This window comes from Pimephales promelas, chromosome 17 (genome assembly GCF_988280905.1).
Source record: "Pimephales promelas chromosome 17, fPimPro1.hap1.1, whole genome shotgun sequence".
NCBI lineage: Eukaryota > Metazoa > Chordata > Actinopteri > Cypriniformes > Leuciscidae > Pimephales > Pimephales promelas.
Window position 1 is genome coordinate 8,577,033 of NC_142785.1, and position 16,878 is coordinate 8,593,910.

Sequence of the window (16,878 nt, forward strand, 5' to 3'; positions counted from 1 at the left end):
ATACAATAACTCAGAAAAACACCTTGGTGGAAAGATCTGCAAAGTTTGTTCTGTTTAAGTCTCAATTGTTGAATCTTTTTATGTATATTCAAATATTTACACGTTAATTTTGCAGGTTAAAAAGCAGCTGAAATCGAGAGGAAGTTTCATTGATAAGGGAATCAATCCAATCAGATAAAAGTGAGACTTCTACATTTACACTATGTATGTTGTTGATGTATTTAGGCCATGGGTTAGTAGGATATTTGATATGTGAAGTGAAGCGTCCGTCTTGTGTTTTTATCTGTCCTCATTCTCAGAATGTTATTAAAATGCTTTTAAAAGATGATATGTAACTTAACACGTTGCCTGAATACCTAGCAACCATTTCTGGACTGTGTACCAGCCTCTACCTGCTCTTTAATGACCTGAGGTCTGACACGCACACGCAACGCTGTACACAGTTTTTTCAGTAAAGAGACCACTTAAAATCATCTTTGGTGTTTGCATTACCATTTTAGACTTTTTCTTAAATCATGTGATTCTACTGTCATCTTTAATCTTTTCATTAAATCTTTTCTCATTTTAAACAGTATATTTTTGACTGTATTTCCATAAAAATATGTAAACATGTTTTAAAAATACTTTTTTAACAAGTGTCCAGTGTTCCTCTAATCTGAAGGCATGTATAACATTAACGTCATGCTTTGAGTTTTCAGTCAGGTGTACACTCTGACTGATTTATCTACTATGGCACGTGTGTGTGTTGAACTTGTCACCACCCAGCTCTGGTACAGCATACCTTGAGCAATATTAATATGGAATATGAAACATGAACTTTATACTGATACATGATTATACATCAGAGTTACTGTATGCAAGGCATGTTTTCAAATCTTTCATCACATTAAGTGATGCTTAATGTCAAATAAAATATTATTCAATGTTGATGACAGACATTTTTAGCAGTCATATTACAGTCGAGCATTTGAGTAATCGGCAGAGCAACAGGTCATGAGCCTCTTGCATTAAACATCTGAGACACTTGAAGGCAGGATAGTGGGGACCACAGAGACTCCAGCTTGTAAATATAGATGATCCTGTTCATAAACAGGTGAAAATATTATTTCACACTCTTGCTTGCTTATTTAATTTATCTAATAATTACCTCCAGTGGACATAACAGGACAATTTTGATGTTTTCATTGTGATTAACATTTCATTATGTATAGTTTAACAATATCTCTGGCTAATTTCATAGCTAGCATTTCATGTATTCTATACCGTAAATACAATTAAATAATTGTTTTCCATTAAATAATGTAGTTGTCACGGATCCATCTGCGTCAGCACCAGACACCTTCACTCCGCCCACTCGTTCCAGCTCCCCAGCATTCTAATCACTGTCACCTGCCCGCTCCAATCACCGTCCCAATCATCCTCCCTTTATAAACTCACTCCTCACAGTCACTCACCGTCTGGTCTCGTCGACACTTCGGCTACAGACTCCCGCTACGCTACTGTTGACTTCAAAGGAATACTTACCCGCTTACTTCAGCCCGTCTGCTTCTCATCCGCTCCTGGTCCCCGGTCTTCCTCTGGTCATCCGTCCGCTGCCACCGCTCTCCAGCTCCCAGCCCTGCTCAAGATAAGAAATCCATTATCAGACTGTTTCCCGCTCCATTACCGAACTTTATCCCTAATATACTTACCAGCTGTCTACCCTTTCACCTGTCTCAATAAACCTGGTTTACACTCATCCATCTGTGTCCTTCTAGTCTGTGACAGAAGACCAGACCAACAAAATGCAGCAATCTACCCCGAGGACCAGCGCTACACCGACCCCACCTCTTCCTACCATTCCCAGGACCAGCACTCCAGCACTCGCCACATCCACCGTGACCACTTCTTCCGCATCTGCCTCTGCCAGTCCCATGGCCCAACCAGCGCCCTTCTCAGGCGAGGAGGAGGAGTGCAGCGGCTTCCTCTTGCAGTGCGAGCTCTATATGGAGATGAACCCGTTATCCTTCCCCACTGAACGATCGAAAGTGGCCTTCTTCATCTCACTCCTGCGAGGCCGAGCGCTCAACTGGGCTCACGCCCTTTGGAAGGATCATGGCCCAGTTACCCGGACATTCGCCGCTTTCTCCGGCCACTTCACCGAGGTGTTCTCGCAGTCAGCCCACTCCATCTCTGTCCAGGATCAGCTGTACCGCCTGAGACAAGGGAGATCGTCCGTCGCCTCCTATGCGCTGCAATTTCGCACCCTCGCCGCCACTCTCGGCTGGAATGAGTCTGCTCTCATCACTGCCTACCGTCATGGGCTACATCCAGATATCCGCCTCCAACTCGCGGTTTATGACGACAACGTCGGTATTGAGAGCATCATCCAGCGATCCATCCGCATCGATCAGCGACGCACTGCATGCCAGCTCGACAGCCCTGTACCTCCAACTCCTCGTCCTGTGCCCCGCCACCACAGTCCTCCAGCACCAGAACCCATGGAAGTCGGTACCACTCATCTGGCAGTATCCGAGAGGAATCGTCGTATCGCCAACGGGCTGTGTCTGTACTGTGGAGCCTCCGGTCATCTGCTCGCCTCCTGACCCCCGACCAGCTGTGAGTACGGTCCAGTTACCATTGCCCATCTCCTCCTTGAAATTCACTGCGGCCACTCTCACTTATCTGAACCGTTCCATTTCAGTCCAGGCGCTGATCGACTCCGGATCAGCGGCCAACTTCATCGCACTGACCACGTTAAACCGGCTACAAACCAGGCAACGAACCATCCCTCACAAACTTCAAGTCCAAACCATTCTGGGACAACCACTAGGACGTGGCCGGGTTGGCCATCGTAGCCCTGACCTGGGGTTGGAGATCGGCTGGCTCCACCGGGAGGAGATATCCTTTCTGGTGCTGGAGGGCTCGACGGCTGAGATAATCCTGGGACGCCCCTGGTTGGAGACCCATTCGCCTCACATTCAATGGTCCACCGGTGAGGTTCTACGGTGGGGCCATGACTGTTACCAGCGTTGTCTATCCTCCGTGACGAAATCTCCAGTTCCTTCCGTCCCTCCGACCGTTCCACTCTCCACCACCTCCGTGGAAAGCCCCCCCCGTGGAAAATTCTCCCGAGATCCCCTCTCCCTACCGGGCGTTCCAGGATGTCTTCGATAAACGTCACGCCACCACTCTACCCCCACATCGGCCATGGGACTGCGCGATCGACCTGCTGCCTGGGGCGGTCCTACCGCGAGGTAAGATCTACCCTCTGTCCATCCCGGAGCAGAAGGCCATGGAGGAGTACATCCAAGAGGCTCTCGACCACGGATTCATCCGCCCATCAGTGTCCCCTGCCGCTTCGAGTTTTTTCTTCGTGGGCAAAAAGGACGGAGGCTTGCGCCCTTGCATCGACTACCGTATCCTCAATCAAGCCACAGTTAAATTCCGCTATCCCCTTCCTCTGGTTCCCGCCGCCCTGGAACAACTCCGAGGGGCATCCGTTTACACCAAGCTCGATCTTCGTAGTGCCTAGAACCTCATCCGAATCCGGGAAGGTGATGGGTGGAAGACCGCCTTTATCACTCCCGCAGGGCACTACGAATATCTCGTGATGCCCTTCGGATTGTCCAACTCACCCGCCATCTTTCAAGGCTTCATGAATGAAATATTCCGCGATCTCCTCAATCAGTTCGTCGTCATCTACATTGACGATATCCTCATCTACTCTCCCGATCTGACCTCCCATATCCATCACGTTCAGACTGTGCTCCAACGCCTTCGAGATTACCATCTTTACCTCAAACTGGAGAAATGCGAATTCCACCAAAGCACCATCCACTTCCTCGGTTACGTCATCACCCCACACGGAATCACCATGGACCAGAGGAAGGTGGAAGCGGTACTCCATTGGCCACAACCCACCACCCGAAAGGAGCTTCAACGTTTTCTGGGATTTGCAAACTTCTACCGCCGTTTCATCCAGAACTTCAGTCCCATCAGTTCTCCACTCACCGACCCTCTCAAGAGCGGGGCCAAGTCTCTGTCCTGGAACACCCGAGCCACCCAAGCCTTCCAAGCCCTGAAGTCAGCAATTGGCTCCGCTCCTACCCTCGCCCTTCCGGACCCCGCCGTGCCCTTCCTCGTCGAGGTGGATGCCTCCATCTCGGGGGTAGGAGCGGTCCTCTCTCAGCGGCAGGGGAATCCATCTCAACTCCATCCATGCGCCTTCTACTCCAAGAAACTGTCCCCGGCGGAGCAGAATTACGACATCGGCAACCGGGAGTTACTGGCCATTAAATTGGCGTTGGAGGAATGGAGGCACTGGCTGGAGGGAGCCCAACACCCGTTCACAGTGATCACTGACCACCGCAACCTCGAGTACCTCCGGGATGCCAAGAGACTCAACCCCCGTCAAGCCCGTTGGGCCCTGTTTTTCACTCGCTTCAACTTCTCAGTCACCTATCACCCCAGTGAAAAGAACGTAAAAGCAGATGCACTCTCCCGTCAGTTCCAACCTGAGACACCTTCTTCCGAGCCTGAACCCATTCTCCCTCCAGCCGTGGTTGTCAGCCCCATCCAATGGAGCCTAGATGACCACATCGCCGACGCCACGCAACTCGAACCTGCTCCGCCGGGAGGTCCCGAGGGACGGGTCTATGTGCCAACCCGTCTACGCCTGTCCCTCATGGACTCAGTACACACCTCTCCGGGCTCTGGACACCCAGGCAGCCAAGCCACTCTCTCGCTCGTCCAACAGCGCTATTGGTGGCCGGGTATGGCCCAGGACGTCTCCCGGTTCGTCAGCGGATGCTCAGTCTGTGCCATGGCCAAGGTTCCCCGTCATCTCCCGGAAGGCAAGCTGGTCCCTCTCCCTATACCCACTCGACCTTGGTCCCATCTTGGAGTGGACTTCGTTACCGACCTGCCCGTGTCTAACAACCACACCTGCATTCTGGTCGTCGTGGACCGCTTCTCCAAAGCTTGCAAGCTAATTCCCCTTCCGGGCTTGCCAACAGCCCTTGAAACAGCAGAGGCGCTGTTCCAACACATCTTCCGTAACTTTGGGATCCCCGAGGACGTCGTCTCCGATCGAGGACCCCAATTCATCTCTCGAGTGTGGAGGGCATTCTTCAACCTTCTGGGAGTGACCGTCAGCCACACTTCTGGATACCATCCCCAGTCCAACGGTCAGACTGAGCGGAAGATCCAGGAGATTGGGAGATACCTGCGGTCATACTGCCACGACCACCAGGACTGCTGGAGCCGTTACCTGCCCTGGGCCGAGTATGCACAGAACTCCCTCCGACAAACCACCACCGGACTCACCCCATTCCAGTGCATACTCGGCTACCAGCCTCCACTATTCCCCTGGTCAGGAGAACCATCTGACGTCCCAGCAGTCCACCATTGGTTCCAGACGAGCGAGAGAGTTTCAACCTCCAACCTCCAGCGGGCTGTTTGGAGACACCAGAACCAGGCCAATCTTCGCCGTACTGACGCCCCTCACTACCTTCCCGGACAACTGGTCTGGCTCTCCACCCGGGACATCCGTCTCCGACAGCCCTGTCGGAAGCTGAGTCCCAGATATATCGGTCCTTTCGCGGTTCAGAGGCAGATCAACCCCGTCACCTACCGGCTGGCACTCCCCGCTCACTACCGCATCGCACCCACCTTCCATGTCTCCTTGCTCAAGCCGTACACTAACCCTCTCACTCCTCCTTCCCCAGGGTCTGGTGCTGCGGAGGTGCCCCCTCCTCCTGCGGATCCCGAAGATGACAACATCTACCGAGTCCATGAAATCCTCGACTCCCGACGACGGGGCGGCCGCTTGGAATATCTCGTGGACTGGGAGGGATTCGGTGCCGAGGAGAGATGCTGGGTCAACCGGGAGGACATTCTGGATCCCTCGTTACTCCAGGACTTCCACACCAACCACCCAGATCGTCCAGCGCCCCGGAGCCGTGGTCGTCCCCGTCGTCGGTCCCGTCCGCCAGCTGGAGCTGGCCATGGGGGGGGGGGGGGTACTGTCACGGATCCATCTGCGTCAGCACCAGACACCTTCACTCCGCCCACTCGTTCCAGCTCCCCAGCATTCTAATCACTGTCACCTGCCCGCTCCAATCACCGTCCCAATCATCCTCCCTTTATAAACTCACTCCTCACAGTCACTCACCGTCTGGTCTCGTCGACACTTCGGCTACAGACTCCCGCTACGCTACTGTTGACTTCAAAGGAATACTTACCCGCTTACTTCAGCCCGTCTGCTTCTCATCTGCTCCTGGTCCCCGGTCTTCCTCTGGTCATCCGTCCGCTGCCACCGCTCTCCAGCTCCCAGCCCTGCTCAAGATAAGAAATCCATTATCAGACTGTTTCCCGCTCCATTACCGAACTTTATCCCTAATATACTTACCAGCTGTCTACCCTTTCACCTGTCTCAATAAACCTGGTTTACACTCATCCATCTGTGTCCTTCTAGTCTGTGACAGTAGTCACCGTCTCACCTGTGGCCATCCGGCGAACTGGTTTACTATATTTTACAGATGCCTCGTTTATCCTGCACCACGTGCAGAGGCCCTCTGCACGAGGCAAACCAACACGTGAGCTGCATTTCCTGCCTTTGCATCGACCACGTGGAAAATGCTCCATTTCCAGCGGATGTGCTGTGAAAGCATGCCAATCTCCGTGCTGCGCAATCGGCTAGCTCTCTCTCTCTCGAGACGGTGATGCCGCTTCAGCGATGCTCTCTGCTCCAAGGAAGAAGTGTGTCGTAGCCAACGGCAACCGGAGGGTTTGGCTGTTAGTGAACACACACCGGCCGCGTCCCAGCGTGCTTCATTTTCTCCTAGCCGGACACCATCACCGGTTCTGTTCGCAGGAGACCATACCTGTATGGTCAGTCAAACCCCCAAAAAAGTATGTGCACAAATCACATAATAAGGGTATCAGCTATGTTGGGGGGGAGACAAACTGATACTTCACAGGGATTTGATTCTCGGCCATTTAAAATGCTTGGGTCTCACAATCAATATTGCCAAGAGCGAACTGTCCCCCAACTAGTCTTTGGGCACAGTTTTAGACTCGGTGACGATGAAAGCGCGGCTCACTCTACAGCGTCCACGCTCTGTACAGGCTCTGGCAGCCTCGTTCAGGGCGTGCGAGCATATGCCTCTGAAGAAGTTTCACAAACTGCTTGGTCTAATGGCAGCTGCATCATCAGTACTCCACTTGGGGTTACTGCGCATGCGCCCGCTGCAACACTGGCTAAAACGCTGTGTGCCAACCCATGCACTGCAGTCAGGCAGCCTGCGCATTATTGTGAATCACGAGTGTTTAACACTAGAACGGCCACAATGGTCATTTTGACCGTTTTGAATTTTATATCTACAATAACTTTGAAAAAAATAATAAAATCCTGCTGGTACCTGACTTTTCCTAAAATTGTCTGTATTTTCATTTAAAATGCTTTTCATATAAATTAAGTTACGTAAACGTACGGCAAAACAAAAAAAATGAACATATTTACCTATTTTGGCCATAGACGGTCATATTGACCGCACTGGATTTTGCGGTATTTTTTTTGTTAAATATCCCGCGGTTGATCGTGTTCTCTCTCAACTGTCAACAGAAAGGTCCGTCCGGTCACCTCTGTAGCGGTGTTTGCTATTTAATAATTTCTACATTAGTTGTTGATCAGAAATAAACAAATAAAACCGGACTACTGTTATCTATAATACTTACGTTATCTATAGGCTATATATGAAGTGTTCAGATGCAAAAGCCTCTAAATGCCATTTGAAATTTTCTTCTTTAATGATGATTTTTATTAAACTTGTATATTTAAGTTCAGTAATTTCACTTAAATAACAATTAATAGATAATCATCATTGCCATTTAAGTGAAATCACTAAACTTAAATATATAAGCTTGATAAAAATGATCATTCTAGAAGAAAATTTCAAATGGCACTAGAGGCTTTTGCATCTGAACTCTTCATATATAGCCTATATACATTGCTAGGCTAAAATGTCTAAAATGAATGAGCAAATTAGGAGAAACATGACTCGAACCATGGCCCTGGAGATGCTTTTTGACGAGTGATGATTCGGATGCAGAGGAACAATCGGAGGTGGAAAGTGACAGCGACGTATCCTGGGTGCAAGTTAACATTTCCTCCTCATCAGAGAGTGATTCAGAGTCAGAGTCCACATCGGAAAAAGAGACGGCTGCTATCATCAGACACAGCGGATCCAAATCCATTCATGTCGGATGATCCTGGTGAGCTCTGCTTCCCCGTACTGCGCTGTTTGTTTTTCTGCATGGGCTGTTCACTAGTTCTGCTCTATTATTATTATTATTAGCCTATTGACTGCTTCGCAAATCGTCACTATCTAACATTTTCGTCATAGTTTTTGTCATTCAAACCTAGTTTTTATTTAGTTATCGTCTTGTTTTCGTCTTTGAAAAAATGTGGTTGACGAAAATAATTAAGAAAATTATTCATCAACGAAATAAACACTGTTTTGAATCTAACGGTCAAAATGACCGTTTGTGGCCGTTTTAGTAGTTTTGGAATTCTGGCACTTCTAGTGTTAAGAACACTGATTCCCTGGCGGGCTCAGAACTGGTACCACAATGGGGTGACCATGGGGGTAGTTTCCAGAAGGAAAGTGGTGTTTACAGATGCTTCCAACCAGGGTTGGGGAGCGCTGCACGAGGGCAAGCCTACATCCAGCCTCTGGTCGAGCACAGAGCAGACCTTACATAACAACTGTCTGGAAATGAAAGCAGTTGGTTTGGACCTGGAAACCTTTCTGTCAAACCTCAAGGGCCACCACGTCATAGTCCGTACAGACAGCATGTCTGTGGTGTCCTACATATATCGCCAGGAGGGCACCAGGTTAGGCAATCTGTACGCTATGGCAAGAGACCTCTTGTGGGCGCAGGCCAATCTGGGCTCTCTGAGAGCATCGCACATCCCGGGTGTACAAAACTTGGGTGCAGATTTGCTGTCACAGGGCAACACTCCCCAAGGTGAGTGGTCCCTGAACCCTCAGATGGTCAATCTAATATGGGAGACGTTCCTTGAGGCCGAGGTTGACCTTTTTGCCTCGAGAGCCAACACCCACTGCAGGGTGTTGCCGAAGAACATGGCTCACTATATTATTTAATACATGGCGCGTGTTGACGCGCTGGCTCACTCCTGGCCCAGCCGCCCCCTTTATGCCTTTCCCCCCGTCTCGTTGATCCCACAGGTCAACGAACGGGTCAGGGAGAACGGAGGCCCAGTCCTTCTAGTGGCTCCATGGCCTGTTCCATTGAGGAATGATCTCCACACACAGGCCAACGGAACGATATGGGATTCCCATCCCTGAACGGGTACCTGGGGACCTGTCTGACAGGGTCTTACTGTACTGTACGTTCACACCAGACACGTATAGCGCGTCAAATTCGCACCTTCCTACACATTCGCGTGTCAAGAGCGAAATTGACGCGTGTAAAAACAAAAGTTTGAAGCGAAATTTACGTGCGTCAGAATCAAAACCCGTGGGCGGCCATCTTTTTTTCTGTTGATTGAGCATTCATCAAGAGAGCCACCACTCTGGATTTGCTCTGGAGAGCAGAACAGTGACGTGGGGATCATCGTCGCCGTATTTGTGTCCACTAGACTCTTTGGAGGCGAACCGTTTGGCGAGTTTCACCATTTGCGCCTGGATGACGTCCGCTGTCAGCAGTACTTCCGGCTGTCCCGTGCCCAGTTTGATGACCTGTTGTCCCGCATCAGAGCAAGCGGGACAACAGGTCATCGTTTCGTTGGCCTGTGTGAGGAGTTCTGTTGGCGTGTGCGAGCGAGGATCACCCTTGCCCTCATCTACCTATTCTGTCATTTATTTTTGTTTTGATGATAAAGAGAGCGAGCCTCCCAAAGTTATTAACCTGTCCTGTGATTTTTTCTCTCTCACATCCAGACACGATATTATGCACGTGTATGTTGTTGGTTGTTTGTACATTATAATAATATTTCATATAATCTAGATATGGAATAAATAACATTTAATACAAAATGAACATGTCTCGTACTGTATGTTGAAATAAAGTTTTAACTGATAAAATATTTGCTTTTTTGTGCATTAGAACCACACCAGGCATTTAGTCATATTAGAAAATAATTTATTGAAGCATCAAGTTACTTCAGCACGTGAGCAAGTAGCTAGGCTCCTGATTGGTTAACATGGGGTGAATTGACACCAAAGTTCAGATTTTTCAACTAAGGCACCAGCTGGTGCTCGAAAAATTAAGTTGACCCGGAGTCAGGTATCGGTGGTACTCTCCTTCCTGCAGGAGCTGCTGGATGCGGGCCACATTTTGAGCCGCTCCAGTCGGTTGATGTAAAACTACTCTCGCTAAAGACTGCTCTCCTGTTGGCATTGGCATCTATCAAGCAAGTAGGAGATCTGCAGGCTCTATCAGTGAGCCCTGCATGTTCGGAGTTTGGAACAGATGACTCCAGAGTCATTCTCAAACCTATGCATGGTCATATACCCAAGGTGCTCTCAACTCCATTTAGAGCACAAGTTATTATATTGTTAGCCCTTCCCCCTTCAGCAGAGGATGGGGAGGCTAATCTTCTCGGCCCGGTTAGGGCGCTAAGAAACTATATAGACCGTTCTGCGTCTTTTAGACAGATTGAACAGCTATTAGTCTGCTTTGTTGGCCGATCCAAGGGTGATCCAGTCACTAAGGAAAGACAGTCTAGATGGATAGTGGATGCCATTTCTTTGGCTTATGCTTCAGTGGGTCAGGTTTGCCCCATGGTTTCAATGCCCATTCGACTAGAGGCATGGCCTAGTCATTAGTCGACTAGGCTTAGTGATCTGGGTTTCCCATTTAAGATATTTGTGATATATTTATATTAAGATATTTAAGATATATCACTTCCTCACTTCCAAATTTTAAATATTATGGATGGGCAATACAGGCTAGGATTCTCCTAGATTGGATACACAAACCTAAAGATGCCCTGTGGGTAGATAAGACAAAAACAGTTTTGTAACCCAGTTTCTCTGATTAATTTATTAGACCAGAAAACCCAAATCCCTGACAAGGTAAAAGAAAACCCACTCATCATCAGAGTTGTCAAAATATGGTCACAGATCAGAAGGTCTCTCAAGTATAATCAGAGTTTACCTATACTATCCACACTGACGGGTAATAGAAATTTTCACCACACCAATATGGGCTCTCAATTTGGTAGCTGGACTCATTTGGGAATATACAGGATATATGATCTATTCCATAAGGGTGTTTTTATGTCATTCGAGTTACATTTCAAGCATAATATCCCAAAAAAGGACTTCTTTAAATACTTACAGATAAGACATTTTGTCCAGACCAGGCACACCAGTCTTACCCTGAATAGCTCTGATTTCTTTTTGGATAGATTTTTTTTCTTAGGGATACTGAAGTCAAACACTTCATATCCAAATTTTACTGTATGATAAGCCATCACAAAACAGACAACCTGATTTTGTTGCAGAGGGCTTGGAGTAAGAGCCTGAAATTTAACATTGACAAAAATGTCTGGGAAGATATTGTTAAGTTGCCATTAAATGTCTCTGTCTGCAACAGATTTAAAGAGATGCAATTTAATATAGTACATATCTCAAAATAAATATAGCTAAATAAATAAAACTGTATCTCCCCAATGTCCTAAATGCAACAACAATATTGGAACATTCTTTCACTCTCTCTGGGAATGCTCATTGGTTGTTAAATTTTGGAATGATATTTGTGATAAATTATCGTTAATATGTAAACAGAAGGTTACTGCCTCCCCACTCATGTGCTTGCTGGGTATATTGCCCCCCTCATTTCTGGAATATGCGGATGTCTTTAGAACCTTACTAATGTTGGGGCGGAAATCAATTATGAATAAATGGGTTGGCACTGACCCACCCCTTATTAAGGACTGGATAATCCTGATTAAAGAGACTATACTTGTGGAGAAGATTGGATGTATGATAAAAGGTAAATCTGAATCATTTCAGAAGTTGTGGAAAACGCCGTTGAACTGTATTGGCATTGAATATAAGTCTATCATGTATCCTTAAAAGCTTACATGAGGATATTGTAACTCGGTATTTGACTACGCTGCCCTTGTTTTTTTTTTTTGTTTTTTTTAAATGATTAATGCCAATGCTCCATGTATGCTGTTTACTCTAAAAAAAAACTAATAATAAAAAAAAATAAAATAAAAATAAAAATATTTGTGATGCGGCCGGCTGGTCCTCACCTTCCACATACGAAATTCTATAATATGGAGGTTCCTTCCCTGCATATATTATTCAGGCCTGACAGTGTCTGGTATGTTATATATATGGTTATATATGTATACATATATATTAGTGGGTTCTGGCTTGTTCTGTCAGCTCAGGGGCTGCGTTGCAGGGTGCAGCATTTTGCATGGTATCCCCGCTGCGTATAGCTATGCAATACTAAGTCACTGTTCGAAAGGGAACTAATCAGTTACTATCATAACCTCAGATCCCTGAGAGAGGGAATGAGTATTGCGTACTATATGAGACCTGTGTCACATTTTTACATACAACCCAGTTACATTCATTCATTCATTCATTTTCAGGTCCTCTTTTGTACTTTATTTATGGAAAGTGTTCTTCTTCTATACAACACACTGTAAAGTAAGGCGATCATTTCTGAATTTTATGGTGTGCTTTAGATTTCTCAGGTATAGGCCAAGTCTTTCATGCAACAGATATGTACACATTAGTGCTGTCTGATGGTTGTAGTTGTGTTTTCACAGTGTGACTGATGTGAGGTGCTGATTGAGCAGACATGTGGGACTGGAATGTGTGGTATGCCTCCTAATGAGAGATTCAGAGAACTTTCTATACACCAGTCTGCCAACAAATTGTTAGTTAGAAAGAACAGAACACAGTTCTGCAGTTTCTTGAAAACTTTTTTACAGCTTGTTCATTTACATTCCATAGTTTACTTCATTGTCCAGGTCCGGGTCCGTCATTACGATTAGGAGTTAGGATTTTAAAATAAATTTGCATTAAATATATTTAATTACTGTAAGTGGAAAAGATCGTAGATGATTATTCCCTTAAACTGTGTGCACTGTGTAAATCCTGCTCATCATAGATTTAAAATAGTTATTCTCAGTGCATTTTACATGCAGTCCTAATTGTCAGATAATGTTAATTTAGGGATTAAATTCATCTTCACATTTGCAGTTCCATTATGGTCAGAGTCCACTTGTTTTATGCAGTGAAGTGCTTATTGCCTAGTTTTTGTGAAATATGTTCTATTGCCACCAACTGTAGGAATTTTACAACAGCCACATTTCGATGAATTCTTTCGGTGATAGTTCCTTGTTGTCACACAAATGTTCATCTGAGCATGCAGTAATGTGCACACTGAACATTAATGTTTTGCGAGAGTTTAAATTTGTTTCTCATCTTATATTTTTACCTAAAACATCTTTCTTCTTTTATTCTAGTGGCATGCTGTGAAAAATAACAAAAGGGAAATTTGTATATATTAAGGGGGATTGAGAAGGACATGTCAAAACATTATTAAATGCCTCTCCTTAGCCAATGCAACCCAGTCTTACATGAACTGGCAGGTATACCTGCCTTAATAGCTGGTACCTGCCTTGTGCAGCTCTTAGTAATGCAGTAATAACGAATCCACCAGCTTGACAAGGCTGCCACATGTCTGTCTTCATTGATAAACTAGTTCTAAACTGTTACCGGACTAACTGGTAATTGAAGGCTGCGCCCTAGTTTGTGTCCAATCAGAGACAATCTGCCATGGAATGAATAAAACAGCAATGCGTAAACAAGAACGGGAAAGTCCTCCGCCCCCTTCCCCATAACATCTCAAATGAAAGCAGTTCCGTATTCCGTGCCGCTATTACAACCATCACTTTCAATAGCCCAAATTCGGTCAAGCCTGTTTGTAAAAATCATTGCGCATCATCGACATGGACCCATCATAGAAGGTAAGAGATGGTCTGTCTGACTGCAGCTGCTTGTCGTTTTCACGCTCTCTCTTCATCGTAAAGTTTCGGGTGGGATGGGAATGCGGTCTCGTGTCATATATCAAGTTCGTCAGCACGTCTGTGTCTCTGTAGGATACTAGTTGTCAGGGTAGAGTTGGTTATTTTGTGCGCACTAGTAACCGATAATAAATACGTTCGGCTCTCGCTTGCGGAAAGTGACACTTGTACAAATGGCAGCAAGTTAAAACGAGTGCAGCACTGATCGTTCATTATTCGTTATCGACGTAACGCAGCGCAGGCTTTTTACAGGAAGATGACGCAGAGAATGACACTGACGGTGGCCATGTGAGGATAAACCGACTAGTTGTTGACAGTAGACTTTAACAAACAGTTACTGTCGTGAAGATGTCATGAGAAGTGACGTAGCTCATGAGGATTAACTGGGGATTCATTTTGGTGTAGCCTATAAAGGCTATATTGCAAACCCGTTTTGAATCTATTTGTCAACTTATGTATGATCCCAACATATGGGGCGTCAAACGAATAGGACAAAATACGTTCACAGGCCCACATTTTGCGTCCGTTGATGGCTATTATTACAAAATAACACGTTATACACGACTTTCTGTAAGAATAAACGCCGTTAGACTTGTTTTTAATGAATTTTTGAAGCCCCTATACTTTGAGTTTAACCCGGTGGTTTCGTTTTGAGGCAGTAGGCGGGGCTTTATTCGCATACGTGATGATGCACCTGTAGACTGCTCGAACAAATGTAAGCCATTCAGTTTCTCAAGTAATAAAGGTTGCACTCAGAATTATTGATGATATTTAAATAATCATATATTAACTTTATATTGCGGTTTTACCACACAATATAGATAGCCCTACTCTTACAACTTAATGAAGACAATCCAGAGAGGTGGTATGGACTTGAACAAACACAATGAGTAGAGTAGAAAAAATAAATGTCCAAGCAGCTCTCACACTACCGATCAAGGATGAACCATATGAAAATATAGAAGTGAATTGGGGAATGTCCAATGTGTTGTAGCCTAGGAGTAGTAGTAGTTTAGTGTAAGACAGAAAAAAATAGATGGAAAGCTGTGTGCTGTTAGTACATAATTCAGTAGTCCAGTAGGTGTCAGTACAAAATCCAAAACCACTGGTACTTTTGGCATAAGAGTGAGCGTAAATCAATCCACCCTTAATCAAATACTTTCCCACTACATACAAAACATAGTAAAAAAAAAAAAAAAATAGTATGTGAAAAGAGTAGTATTTCAGAATTCACATAAAACAGTAAGTGAAAAGTACCTTGGATGACTTCCTACTTCCAGATTCTGAATTGTGCATAGGCTATAATGGACACTTACTATCCCATGATGACTTCCTATACTTTCAGATTCTGAATTGTGCATATAATGGACACTTACTATCCCATGAGGCCACAGAAGAGGTTTTGTGACTGGCAGTGAAGTGATGCAACAGACCACTGATTTATATAGACCATTTTACTGCCCACGTGTTCAAATAGTTGCACGCGCATTTTGGCAATGGAAGTGTTGTTTCCCCACTGGCACTATTGTATTCCCAGATAGCAAACTGACATTGAATCAACATGGAAATATGACATAGAAACAACGTTGATCTGACATTGTTTTGCTCATCGAATTAACGTTGAACCAACGTCAGACGCGTCATTCTTTCAAAACTAACGGAAAATCAACTTGAAATCAACGCGTTGTTTCAACGTTATGAAAGCAAACCAATTTTCGATTTTCATTTATAAGAATGCCGCGTCTGACGTTGGTTCAACGTTAATTCGATGAGCAAAATCAACGTTGTTTCAATGTCATGAGAGACGTCGTTTCCACGTTGATTCAATGTCAGTTTGCTGTCTGGGTTAGCAACTTTGAAAGTTTATCAAAGCGGTTTCCCAGCATCAAAATGTCTGGTTGTTGTGTTTACGGTTGCACTAATCGATATTCACCAAGGTTTTATAGGATTCCGACAGGATCACAATGGTTCAAGAGGAACCGGCGGCGCCTGTGGCTGCAAGCGATTAAACGTGTTGATTGGAGCGAGGACATAGTAAAAAAATGCCCGTGTCTACATTCACAGTGCTTTTCAACTTCATTTGTAATTGTTATTAGTAGTTTAATTGCAATGTATGCAAGCAACATAGTTACTATTAAAGTACTATCCCAGATAGCAAACTGACATTGAATCAACGTGGAAACATGACATCGAAACAACGTTGATCCAACATTGTTTTGCTCATCGAATTAACGTTGGACCAACGTCAGATGCGTCATTCTTTCAAAACTAACGGAAAATCAACTACGTTGTTTCAACGTTATGAAAGCAAACCAATTTTCGATTTTCATTTAGCTTTGAAGAATGCCGCGTCTGACGTTGGTTCAACGTTAATTCGATGAGCAAAACAATGCTAGATCAACTTTGTTGATTCAATGTCAGTTTGCTGTCTGGGATAGCATTAACTTTAAACAAAAATGCGTCAACACAGCAATCAATAACAACATAAAATGTAAGGACAAGGATAAATGTAGGTCTGGGTGAAGAATAAGAATAAATGTAGGAAAGAATGATGGAAAAGAATGAATGTAGGGAAAAATTAAGGAAAACAAATGTAACGTTAGGTCTGGGTGGTTGATTATAAGCCTCATACATCGTTGTCTTGTGTCCTTGTCTTTGACTAACACGAATTTCTGATTTCAACACACAAAAGTCTGAGTCTATGCCATGGTATTTGGCATTCTGTACATGACCACAGATAACATATTCATAAGTATCCAGTGATTTATATGCTCGTAATTTTTCTATCGGGTGTACACGCTCGGTTTCTCAACTAA

At 45.3% G+C, this 16,878-nt stretch overlaps 1 protein-coding gene across 1 annotated transcript in view; it reads left to right on the forward strand.

Moving 5' to 3' along the window:
• Positions 1-13,847: 13,847 nt before the first annotated feature.
• The window catches only part of pcgf5b (polycomb group ring finger 5b), a 40,761-nt gene continuing 37,730 nt past the window's right edge, over positions 13,848-16,878 (forward strand). Inside the window, exon 1 of the mRNA XM_039685381.2 lies at positions 13,848-14,005. The gene's annotated coding sequence lies outside the window, so the exon portion shown is untranslated. The remainder of the gene's footprint in view (positions 14,006-16,878) is intronic.